General features: G+C 38.6%; 2 protein-coding genes across 2 annotated transcripts in view; both read right to left on the bottom strand.

Moving 5' to 3' along the window:
- LOC146463527 (uncharacterized) overlaps positions 1–12,805 on the bottom strand; it is a 191,140-nt gene that overhangs the window by 92,922 nt on the left and 85,413 nt on the right. The gene's annotated exons all lie outside the window — the stretch shown is intronic.
- The window catches only part of LOC146463529 (uncharacterized), a 116,815-nt gene that overhangs the window by 39,415 nt on the left and 64,595 nt on the right, over positions 1–12,805 (bottom strand). The gene's annotated exons all lie outside the window — the stretch shown is intronic.

The following is a 12,805-nucleotide window of genomic DNA, read 5'->3' as shown; positions in this document are numbered from 1 at the left end:
ATGTGCGTTTCCTAAAGAATATGAAGCCCTGCGCAAGATTCAAGGAGAAGAGCGTCAGAAGAATCGCGACCTCGTGAGAGTCACGTAAGCGGAAATCAAGAAAACCAGTACGTTATATCGCCTTGATCCTTTTCTTGACCAGGACGGCCTGTTGCGCGTCGGAGGCAGATTCAGCAGATCGCAAGTCTTTCCCGATAATTTCAAGTATCCCATCATCCTCCCCAAGAAGAGTTTCGATGTAGATTTGATCATTCGAGATGCACATGAGAAGGTTGCGCATTCTCGTGGCGGCATCACTTTAGGCACGCTTATGAGTCGATATTTGATCATAAACGCCAATTCCGTTGTGAGGCACTTCATTTCCAAATGCGTGACTTGTCGGCGGCTTCGTGGTGTAGTTGGTGAGCAAAGGATGGCGGGTCTTCCCAAAGAAAGCATTGCCCCAGCACCTCCATTCACTTACTGTGGCGTCGACTACTTTGGCCCATTCTACATTAAGGAGGGAAGAAAGGAATTGAAGCGTTATGGTGCGTTATTTACCTGTTTATCTAGTCGAGCTGTACATATAGAGACGGCGAGCTCCCTGGAAACAGATTCCTTTCTAAATGCCTTGCGACGTTTTATAGCAAGAAGGGGGCCTGTGCGTGAAATCAGATCCGATCAAGGAACAAATATTACCGGAGCAGAGAAAGAATTGCAAAGAGCGTTATCAGAAATGGACAACAACGCAATCCAGAGAAGTTTATGCACGGAATTCAAAACTGATTGGGTGCAATGGAAGCAAAACCCGCCGTCTGCGTCGCATATGGGTGGCGTCTGGGAACGACAAATCCGCTCAATCCGCTCAATCCTTACCGCCTTAATGCGAGAACATGGTCGTAACCTTGACGACGAATCGTTTCGAACTCTGATGGCAGAAGTAGAGTGTATCATAAACAGCAGACCTCTCACCACTCCTTCCAGTGACCCAGGAGATCTAGACCCACTAACACCGAATCACATCCTGACGATTAAGTCTAAAGTCGTACTACCCCCTCCTGGTAACTTCCAGAAAGAAGATGTTTATTTGCACAAGAGATGGAAGAGCGTCCGGTACTTTGCAAACGTATTTTGGTCAAGATGGAGAAGAGAATACGTTCAATGCCTTCAGCAAAGATCAACATGGAATCGTCCCAGGAGAAACTTTGAAAAGGGAGACCTGGTCCTGATCGTTGATGACCGTGTAGCACGGAACCATTGGCCTTTGGCCCGTATTGTCTACACTTACCCTGACGAAGAAGGATATGTACGGGTCTCAGCGGTAGTTGAAGGCGATGGACGCGTATTTTTCTGCTCTGTGACTTATGTTAAAAACTATGCGATTCTAAGAGGTTTTTTCAGCTTTACATCTGCTGCAATTATGAATGAAGACCTGGATAACATGGATTCAAATGAAAGAAGGCCTACGCGTAAAAGACAACGTGATAATGGCTCTCAAACTGACGAGGAATCTATCGTGGACAGCGGCTTTGGCCTTACTGCCCGAATTTGAAGCTCTGAAAACCCGTTTAACAGAGGTAGAACTTGAAAACAAGGAATTGAGAAATACGGTGGATTTTAATGGAAGAGAGCTAGCTGAATTGAAAGCTACTGTGGCCTACACGTGCTCCCAGATAGCAGTAAACCGAGAGGATCAAAAGAAGCTGAAGGCTGAAGTCCATAAGCAAAAATGCCGGAATATCAAATTGGAGGCGTACACACGTAGAGGGAATATAAAGATCTTCAACCTTCCGGAAATTAGAGGTGAGACACCCAGTCATACAGAAGAATTAGTAAGATCAATGTTTGAAGAAAAAATGAATATCTCGAAAGAAGATGTAGATGACATCCAATTTGAGCGTGTCCACCGTTTGCCGACTCGCAAAAACTCCGTTAATCCTGCCAAGCCTCGACCAATAATTGCTAAATTCAGCTTTTACCAAGACAAACAGTTTGTTTGGTCTTCAGTCAAAAATTTGAAAAATACTGGAATTGGACTTTCTCATGATTATCCTAAAGAAATAGATGACATTCATGGAAAGTTATACACGGTTCTGAAAAATGCTAAGCGAGAGAAACAACAAGCCTTCTTCAAGGTTGACAAATTAATAATAAATGGTCAAGTTTACAGAGGAAAGGAAACAGAAAATCTTCCCTACTACGGTGAAATAATGAGCAGTGCTCACGCAGATGGAAAGCTGTAGTGACTAAATGCGCGCCAGATGTTTGATTTCTGTATCTGTGTCTACTTTTTTTGTATTTTACTCAGTTCGTTTAATTAGTGTCGTACCATTCTCGCTTTTGTTAGTTGTACTTATTTTTGTGGAGTCTGTTCTATCAAGTGTTCAGGTTTAGTTGCATCTGTGAGGCATTTTTTTCGTATCTTATTTGTTTTTGATCTTTCAACGTCCCCTGTTCTATGTTTTTGGATTTGCGTTTACATTTACCACTTCGAATACTTCATTAGCACTTTTCCCTTTTTTTCCTTCTTCTGCGGTCTCATTAGTAACACCTTTGGGATTATAAAATGACTGAGGCGCTCAAATTACTATCGCTAAATGTAAGGGCCATAAGTAACTTTAAAAAAAGAAGAACAATTTTTACTTGGTGCCGGAAACGCGCAGACATTTCTTTTCTGCAAGAAACCCATTCTACAGCAACAGCAGAAAATCAGTGGAAAAACGAATGGGGTGCAGAGCTCATTACTTGTCATGGCAGTTCAAATTCCTGTGGTGTTGCAATTCTAATTAAGAAAGATGTTGATTGTACTATACACCAAAAAATTTTTGACCCTTTGGGACGCTATATTGTTCTAAAAGCTGAAATCAAAGATAAGATGTATGTGCTCATAAATGTATACGCGCCAAACAAGGATAAAGATATTGTTGCCTTCCTCAACAAACTACTTATTACAGCACAAAATGAGGACCTAGATTGTGAAAGTAACATCATTATTGGAGGCGATTTTAACTGCCCCCTAAATCCTGCTATTGATAAGAAAGGTGGCATTCTCATTGAACGAAAATCCGTGACATCCTGTATCGATTGCTTGAAAAGTGAACTTGATTTAGTAGATATTTGGAGAATTAAAAACCCAGATACTAAGAGCTTCACATGGAGTAAAAAATCTCCTCGAATCGTTTGTCGTCTTGACTATTGGTTAATTTCGAATAACTTAACCGATTCGGTACAACTGACGGATATAATTCCAGCAATAAGAACAGATCATGATGCGATCTTTTTAGAGATTGGCGGAAATCTTGATCATGTGGGTAGAGGACCAAGTTACTGGAAGTTGAATTGCTCTTTACTAGACGATGAAGAATATATTAACAGTACAACCGAAATGATTCCAGTGTGGATTGCAGAAGGACGGGAAGAACTTTCCGACGATCGGTGTGTGTGGGACTGGGTTAAATGTAATATACGAGCTCATGCTATCCGTCACTCCAGTAGAAAGGCAAAGCAAAGAAAGGAAACGGAAACAAAACTCCAAAATGAACTAAACGTAACAAAGCAAGCTTTCGAAAGCAACCCTAGTGATTCTAATGCTACTTTGTTTGATGTTGCTCAGAAAGAACTAGAATATTTTTATGAAGAAAAAACCAAAGGAATCATTGTACGCGCACGTGCTAGATGGCACGAATACGGCGAGAAGAGCACAAAGTACTTCTTAAATTTAGAAAAGAGAAATCACGTCAAGAAGCACATACGTAAATTGTATGTAAAGGATGAAATTAAAACAAATCCACTCTGCATATTAAATGAGGTAGAACAATTTTACTGCGACTTGTACAAGAGTAAAAACAATCGTCCGGATATTGAAAATGAAATCGATTCCTTTTTAAATAATTTAAATATACCCAAACTCTCTGAAGAACAGAAAATCTCCTGTGAAGGTAAAATCACTTCAGAGGAATGTTTTCGTCTTCTTGATACCTTTCAAACTAACAAATCTCCAGGAAACGATGGAATTCCAATTGAATTTTATAAAAAATTCTGGCCTTTAATCAATGATTGCTTCATAAGGTGTGCAAATGAATGTTTTGAGAAAGGGGAGTTGTCCCATTCTCAAAAGCATGCGATTATCACGCTTATTGAGAAAAAAGGAAAAGATCGTTCTCTTATTGAAAACTGGCGCCCCATTTCTCTTGTGAACGTTGATGCAAAAATATTGTCTAAGGTAATTGCATCGAGATTAAAAAATGTTTTGCCTTATATCATTCATCATAATCAAACAGGGTATATTAAAGATCGTTTCATAGGTGAAACCATCCGTTCCATCTATGACATTATGGATTGGACTGCCAACGAAAACATTCCCGGCTTAATGATCTTCATTGATTTCCAAAAGGCATTTGAAAGCATTGAATGGGATTTCCTTTTTAAATGTATTGAAGCCTTCAATTTTGGTTCTGATTTTCTTCGCTGGGTAAAACTGTTCTACAACAACGTACAAAGCTGTATTATGAACAACGGCATAACTTCAAAATCCTTTCAACTTGAGCGAGGTGTAAGACAGGGTGATCCTCTTTCTCCCTATCTTTTCATTGTAGCGGTGGAAACGCTAGCTATTGCCATTCGTCAAAATCCAGCTATAAAGGGTATTACCATTGGGAAAGAAGAGACAAAATTGTTACAATACGCAGATGACACAACAGCAGTACTCGCTGACACCAACTCAGCCACGGTACTTTTTCAACTGCTGGATTTATTCAAAAATATCTCAGGACTCAAGATCAATAGCACAAAAACCGAGGGTTTGTGGATTGGCTCTTCTAAAGGAAATAAAGCAAAACCGCTAGGCATTAAATGGCCAAATGAGCCGATAAAAGCCCTGGGGGTGTATTTCACGTATGACCCAAAATTACTGAAAGAAAAGAATTTTATTGAGCGACTAGATAACATTAAAAAACTTATTAATATTTGGTCCTCAAGAGGTTTATCTGTCTATGGTAAGGTGACAATAATCAAATCCTTCCTTATTCCAAAGTTTGTTTATGTGTGCTCGGTACTACCTACACCTAACGAATTAGTGAAACAATTGAATCAACTGTTATTTAAATTCCTTTGGAATGGCACGGATAAGGTAACACGCGTTTCGGTAATAAATGAATACGAGGAAGGTGGATTAAAAATGATCAATTTAGATTGCATGATAAAGTCCTTAAGGCTGGCATGGTTAAAGCGTATTTTTGAAGGTCAGAATGGAACGTGGAAAACCTACCTACAGCACTTGCTAATGGGAGGTTTTTTCTTCTTAAATTGTAACTATGATATTAAGGATTACAAAATCTCCTCTAAGTTTTATTGTGAACTACTTTCTTGGTGGTCAGATTTTCGTGACTCTTTTGCCTCTCAGAGAGACTGGCAAAATGTTATTTGGAAAAATAAAGAAATTCGCATTGACAAGAGACCAGTTTTCTACAAAAATTATTTCATGGCAGGATTGATCTTTACTCAAGATCTACTTTTCAGTTTAAATATAGAAGACTCTTTTTGCCACTGGTCGCATAAGATTTCCAAAACTAACTTCTTGCAATGGGCTGGCCTTCGACATTCAATACCTTCTTCTTTAAAAATTACTTCTCCCTGTCCATCTACAGCCTCTCCATTATTTTCAATTGATGACAACATCTTTGATGTCGCAAAAAAGAAATCAAAGGACTATTACTCATTACTTGCACGCAAAAAAGCACAGCCTCCTAATATCGTTCGTAAATTGCAGAATGATTTTAATTTCTCGTTTGATCAGCTGAGAGAAATCTTCACTCTGCCACATTCTGTTGTGCTTGAATCATACGTAAAAGGTTTTCAGTTCAAAGTGATCAACTCTATTTTATACACAAATTCTAAATTATATAAAATAGGCTTCAAAACGGATGATCTGTGCTCGTTTTGCAAGGCAGAATCTGAAACATTACACCACCTTTTGTATCAGTGTCCCTTTGTTAGACAGTTTTGGAATGATTTTCAAGATTACTTACCCTGGGTGCCAGAGGTTTTTCTCGTGTGCGGCGGGACTTGTTGGCCGGACTTGTCGGCCGAAGGCCGACACAGCTCCACGAGCGGCGAAGCCGCGAGAAAAACCCTTTGGCACGGAGCGATGCTTTTTACCGTCCCCGTTGACCTTTGAGCTTTTTTATCGCATTACATTTACGCCAATCAGATTGGACGTCTCCAACTGTGATCATGTGGATCTGCACGTGAAGAAATGTCAGAAATGGGTTTCCAATTACAGAAGCTCAAGAGGTGTCAATTCGCTATGGCGTTCGCGGGAGTCAATACAACTCCCGTAAAGAAAGTTTTGAATCCAAAATCTGCCCTCTCTTGTCGCCTTTGTGGGGCAAGTGTTGCTAATGGTGGTTATTACAGCCTGACATCGGATACTGCCGAAAAGTTAAGTATTTGTTCGAGAATTTCTTCGTTATTCGGTGTTGAAGAAAACCTGTCCGTTGGGCCGCGTGTTCTTTGCCGAAGGCCGACACAGCTCCACGAGCGGCGAAGCCGCGATAAAAACAACAACGATACCGGAACCGGTTGGCAAGACAGCCAGAACGTCCTTGCGTTGAATAAAATTCAATACCCCACTTGTTTGCTCATCACTTAACTTCTCTACACCGTCAAACCTTTCTAGCACATAGCTTATACTTTCCTTCAATGCCCTTTCCAAACTCTCACAAACCGCCATCACTACACTTCTCGCAGGAACGCTTACGTGATGTTAACAGCACAGTTGGAAATATTCTTTCACGTGCTGGTCTATTCTTGTCAACCAATTGTAGCGTCTGTTAGATTCAGAGTCCCTCAGGAGGTCGTTCGGAGCCAATCAGCCGTCTTGTCCAAAATCTGGACCAACTGATTTAACCGTGCTAACGATTGGTTCGGCGCTATCAAAGGGATGGCACTCTGGTCCAGAGGCTTTTCGCGCGGGTCACTATAAAGACTTGACAGAAACCGGAAACCGCGCTAGAAAAGTCTCTGGCACCCAGGGTAAAGATTACTGGCACCAACTCTCAAATCAGCAAATTCGTCTTACTCTTCAAGATGTTTTATTTGGAATTATAACTAAACCATGCCCTTTACTTAACCTATTGAATTATTTTATAATAATTGGGAAACTGTTTCTATGGGACTGTAGAAGAACCCAGATTCGACCCAAAATCCAAGGATTTCAAAGTAAAATAGTCATAAAATATGAAACCGAAAGAAAGATCAATAACACAAAATTCTTTAAGAAAAAGTGGGTACTATCCCCAGTTTAATGTGAATAATTACATTACACATAAACTTATGTGTGGTATTTTCATTCATAAGTGCAACTGTAACCTATTGTAAGTCTCTTTTTTTTCTTACTTCGTTAGTAACAACTTTTAATTTAATTTTAATATTGCAACTATTGTGTAACTGTATATTGTAAGTGTTAGTAGAAGTGTTTAAGTATTGTTTCTATTATGATAGTATTCGTAGTAAATTTGAGTGAATTGTAATTCATTGTAAGTCTAAAAAATAGTCATACCTTGTCAGTAGAAGAATTTAATTTAATATTGTAACTATTATTATTATTATTATTATTATTATTATTATAATTATTATTATTACTTTTTTGTAATTTAGGTTAGTATCTTTATAGTTAATAAAAATAATTAAAAAAAATTAAAAAAAAAAAAAAAGGATATGTACGGTCTGTCAAGGTTACCACAGGAGCAACTTTCCTTGATCGCCCAGTTCACAAGCTTATCGTGATACTTGAGAAAGACGTTTAGACCGGGTGTTTGAATCCCAGCCAGAGGAGCCATGTTGATTTCAGAGAACTGAGAAATTTCAGAGAACTGATAACTGTCTTTTTTAGATAATCTGTTTGTAAGAGTTTTCTGCCGGTCAAACTCTTAGGGGAGCCAGATGTTGCGGCGGCATTCTTACATAACGAACTCTATTGTTTTTTGGAACATTTTTTGTGTGTCACGCTTGCATGTCGTTCTCATTATTATTCTGTTAGTTTTTTCTGCAAACTTCGTCTATTGTTCCGTAGTTCATTAGTATAAATTCGCGTCTTCGCTTTTTTATTCATTCTCGTTTTGTGCTTTGGAGAATACGGTTTTACGTTTTTGCGTTTTTCTACATCGCTTCGTTTATCCGTTTATTATTTTAGCTCGTCATTTCTGCTCATTTGGTTATTTCTATGTTCTTGTCTTTTGGGTCGTCCTTTTGCTGTAGTAACTTGTATTTTCCTTGTTTATTTCTCTAGCAACCGTATCGATTATTGCTTTCGCATCGTTAATTTAATCTCAACGTTTACTGCATCGGATATTTGACATTAAAGAAGAAGTTAAGAAACGCGTTGGAGCAATGGTTTTTGGCCACTTCATGGCCTTTGAGTGGAAGTGACGTTCAAGCTGACTTTCTTTGAGCGCGTGGTGATTGGTCAATATTTTGCGGGCCGAATTTCACTGTACGGCCCGCTGAACTTTAGCTAGTTTCCTTTCCCGCGAATCCGATTAACCTCAAATGATATAAATAGAGAATAAATCTCTTACTAACCTCGTTTTCTCGGTCTGCACTGTAAGTTGCAAATCCTCGGTTTTCCCGTTTTTCTTTCTTTTTTTCTCGTTTTTACGAATCCACAAATCAACGGGATAAAATTCGGTCCCTAACTTGCAGTACGGACCTCCAGCTCGGTTAGTAAGAGGTATATAAAGAAGCTAAAAGAGCTGTTCTAATGGTAAAACGTCACTTTTCATAACAGAAAATGAAAATCACGCATTCGAATCTTTCAATTGCAAATAATTATTGTTGTAACACTGAGTCCCATCGCAGTAAAAACGTTAAAACCTCTTTCTCTTTGCAGCCGGCATCTGTTGTGCCGAGAGCTTTCTTTCAAGTTCGGCAACCTTACCCTTTAGTGTGGCGATTTTCTTTTGCGCGTCAGCTTTGGCAAATTGGAGTTTCTGAACATGAGGCAAACCGAAAACATATTTTAAAGTATTAAAACGGACCTTGGCCGGAAGAACAAGTTGACAATAGAGTATGATGTTTTGCAATCATGACTCGGCTCATTTTAGGAAAACCGGCCCTTTAACGCAACTCATGATCAAAATGCACATAATTATTTTCTTCGGCCAAGTGTTATAAATATCCTTATTTAAAGGGGAAGTATCACGAAAATTTGCTGTCACTTCAAAACCCAGAAATGTTTGACTATCAGCAGAAACAACGAAATAATTGTCAAGGTTGTAAAAAATTATCACCCCCGTGCAATAAAACTGTCGATTCGTGCCTCTGGCCAGAGGCAGGGTAGGCCAGGTTGGATTGAAACTTGAAAAATATTAGGCTAATGTTTTTTTAAGTTCTCGCATTTTTGTTTCCAAAATGTCCTAGAACAGATCACAAGTAGTTTCTTTCAAGAATTGAGTTGATTTCGTTCCTCTTGTCATTCTAGAATTATTTGGCAGGTGATTGAAGGTCTTATTTCATCATTTTTAACAAAAGATATCAAAAAACCCATGATACTTCCCCTTTAACTTACCTTTCTAAATATGTCATTGTTTGCATTAGACGTTTAAATGGCACTCTGTGTCTTGGCGCAGTTTCTTTGGAGCTTTAGTAATTTAGCGTCGTACTGAAAATTGAACATCATAAACGAAGGAATAATAATGCTAATTTAACATTTGACATTTTTGTATTTATACTCTCCACTCTTACAGTTACGTAAGCGCAAAACACAAAAGTTGGACGAATTAAAAACATAGGCTAACACGCAGCTCAAAAAAACAAAACCAAATCAAATAGGGGGGAGGAGAGTAGGGGTACCTCTAGTAAAACTAATACTGTGCCCCTTTTAAAGGAAGTAAATTGATAAGAAAAGTAACTAAGTAGAAATATAGAAAAAAGAAAGAAAGATATAGCTGCAGAAGGAAAACAAAAAACAAAGAGAAACGAGAATAATTGGAGTAAAGTATCATTTATAATGAGCAAGGAATGTATATGTATGTATGCGAATATGAACATTTAGAAGACGAAAGACTGTGCAAGTACCACCCATTGCTGACTTCCACAGTTACTGATAGAAGGAAACCTCGTCGTCTTTCCAGAGCTTTACAATCTGATGCAATGTGTGTTTTTCAGTTAGGGTTTGAAGAGGGTACTCATAGAGTACTTCAGCTAGTAGCCACAAACCTTTGCTTATTTGTTTTGTATTATTATTCATATTATTTTTTTAGGTCTTGGTTCCTTCCCAACAGTAACAATTATCGTTAGTTTAAAACCGGTCTTTTCATCGTGTCTTATTGTCTCCAGAGACAAGAAATTTTGCTTTAAACGTCTGTGAATGACCCGGGAACTCATGATCACCAAACTCATGGAAGCTGAATAATATGCTCATTGATTCATCCGGGGGAAGGGGGAGGGGGGGGGGGGCGGAGAAGTTACCCTCCTAGAATGAGAACTTGCTTCTTTCCTGCACAAGCGGAAGGGCAAAGTTAGTAATACTCTAGTCGCTTCATGTTGGGTGTCATGTGATGGATAAGCATATCATACCACCTAAGCGACAAAAGCTTCGCTCTGAAAGCTTTTAAAAGCTTTAAATCATTAGCCTCTTGAATTGTGAAGACTTAGATCTTTTATCACTGAGTAAATAAAGGACAATTCTACGTTAACCCGTGAATGCGAGAAATTTTGGTTTGGTTATGACGTCACTTGTGTCCGTCCATGCGACCGTACTCAGCGCAGCGGTTGTTTCGCCCGAAAGTCGATTCGCCCGACGGTAAATCGCCCGGACTCACGTCGATTAAATAATAAAATGGAAAACTTACATTAGAAAAAATAACTATAAGACCTACACGATAAAACGAGCGGAGATAAAATCAGTAAAAATTGTACAAACAAACTAAAAGAGGTCCTTACGTTGAGGTGCTGAGTTTCTCCGAGATGTTAGGAATTTACTTACAAGATGATTGATTATGATTTCAAGACAAATAGCTGCATGTCGACTTGTAACAAATATCATTTAATTGATTTATTTTTGTCAGCGGGAAATTTTGCCGCGAAGTGAAAACTTTGAACTAAATATGAATCCATGGAATTTGTGAATACGGTGTATCTCGCCGTGCGAATCGACGCAAGTTCTGGCGAAACGCTTTCGGGCGAGTCGACTTTCGGGCGAAACAACCGCAATTAGTACCACAGGAACACTCAGATTGTGTGAAGCTGTGCTGCGATCTTGCTGCGACCCTTGTTTGTTTAGCGTCTCCCTCTACTAACTATGGCGGGAAGTTGCTTTAAGAAAAACACAAAGACACTTTGAAGACAACAAAATGCAAAGTCAAGTTATGTAAACGACAGCGGGAGAAACAAATCGACTTGCACATCATCAGTATTTTGAAGTGAAATCATCTTACTCCGACCCAGCGCGACGAATCGTTGAATTTTTCCTCTTGAAGTGAAACGTTTCGCTTACTTGATGTTGTAAAACGAATGGAAAATCAGGAATTGGAATAAAAGGACTGGTTATTCTCAGAAGAGGCGATTATATTCATGTGATTTTGTAGACAAAACTTTGCTTGTTTACTGTCTTCCAAGAACTTGTTTTGCAGTGTTGACACGCCTTTTAATAAGCTAAATACTGCTTACTTCACAGGATTTTTTTGAGCGCATTTTTTTCGGTCCATGCTCATTAATTTCCTTGGAGTTTTATTTTCTAATCTACTCCAAATTTAGCCTTCCAACAGCGGGAGAAACAGTAAATACGACTCGCGGCCGGCGGGAGAGGTGGCATAAACAAGTGAACTCATTATTTTTACTCCGATCCGGCTTGACGAAACGTTGGATTTTTCCTCTTGAAGTGGAACGTTTCGCTCACTTAACATTGTAAAACGAACAAAAAAATCAGCAGTGGAATAAAAGGCTGGTTATTCTCAGAAGAGGCGAGTATGTCCATGTGATTTTGTTGACAAATCTTTGCTGGTTTGCAAGATATTGATTTCTTGTACTGTTGACAAAATACTGCTAATCTTTACAGAGAACAAACACAAATACTTAAAAGAATAGGATATAATGGCAAAGATTTAGATGTGTGAGTATTCTTGACTGAAAGTCTTTTCAATAAACGTTAAAAGGGAAGTGTGATTTTATTTTCATCAATACAATTAGCTTACGCAAAATATTAATTCGCTTGTTTGTGCAAGTTTTTTAAAAAATCGTTGTTTAGTTTATTTCTGTACTGATTGCTATGTATACACAAGTTCGCCTCGAAAAAGAATTAAAAAAAACAGAAAAAATAAATATCAATAGGAAGCTATAGGAGGAAGTACCCGTCCTGAATATTTACCTTCAGTTTACATACATGTAATATTTTTATATTTGATTTTGGACCCCCACGCACATAATCATGTAGCTTAGAATGCCTCTTTTACTGAAATGGGGTTTTGGGTTCAAAAGGATACCTTACTACCTTGTATAACAGGTAGTATATGTATTCGCATGAAGCCAAGTATAATTTAAAGTTTAATTTTGAAGCGGCAGGGGTATTTTGCAGAATGCCGAATTCCGGCATAGCAGACCTTTTATGGACTGGCTGCCATAACAACTGCTAACTGTCTGTATAACCGGTGCTTAACCCTAGACAGTAAAGAGAAGTGCCTAGATCTAAATAAACTTCATTTGTTGCTTAAAGGGGAAGTATCATGGGGTTTAATTGCCCTCTTTTGTTAAAAATGGTGAAATAAGACCTTCACTTTACTACAAAATAATACTAGAACAATGACAGGAGAAAAGTCAACTAAATTCTTGA

Source organism: Pavona decussata, unplaced genomic scaffold, assembly GCF_977016875.1.
Source record: "Pavona decussata unplaced genomic scaffold, jaPavDecu1.1 SCAFFOLD_175, whole genome shotgun sequence".
Classification (NCBI taxonomy): Eukaryota; Metazoa; Cnidaria; class Anthozoa; order Scleractinia; family Agariciidae; genus Pavona; species Pavona decussata.
The sequence above is the reverse complement of the archived record's forward strand: the minus strand, read 5'-3'. Positions and strand labels throughout refer to the sequence as shown.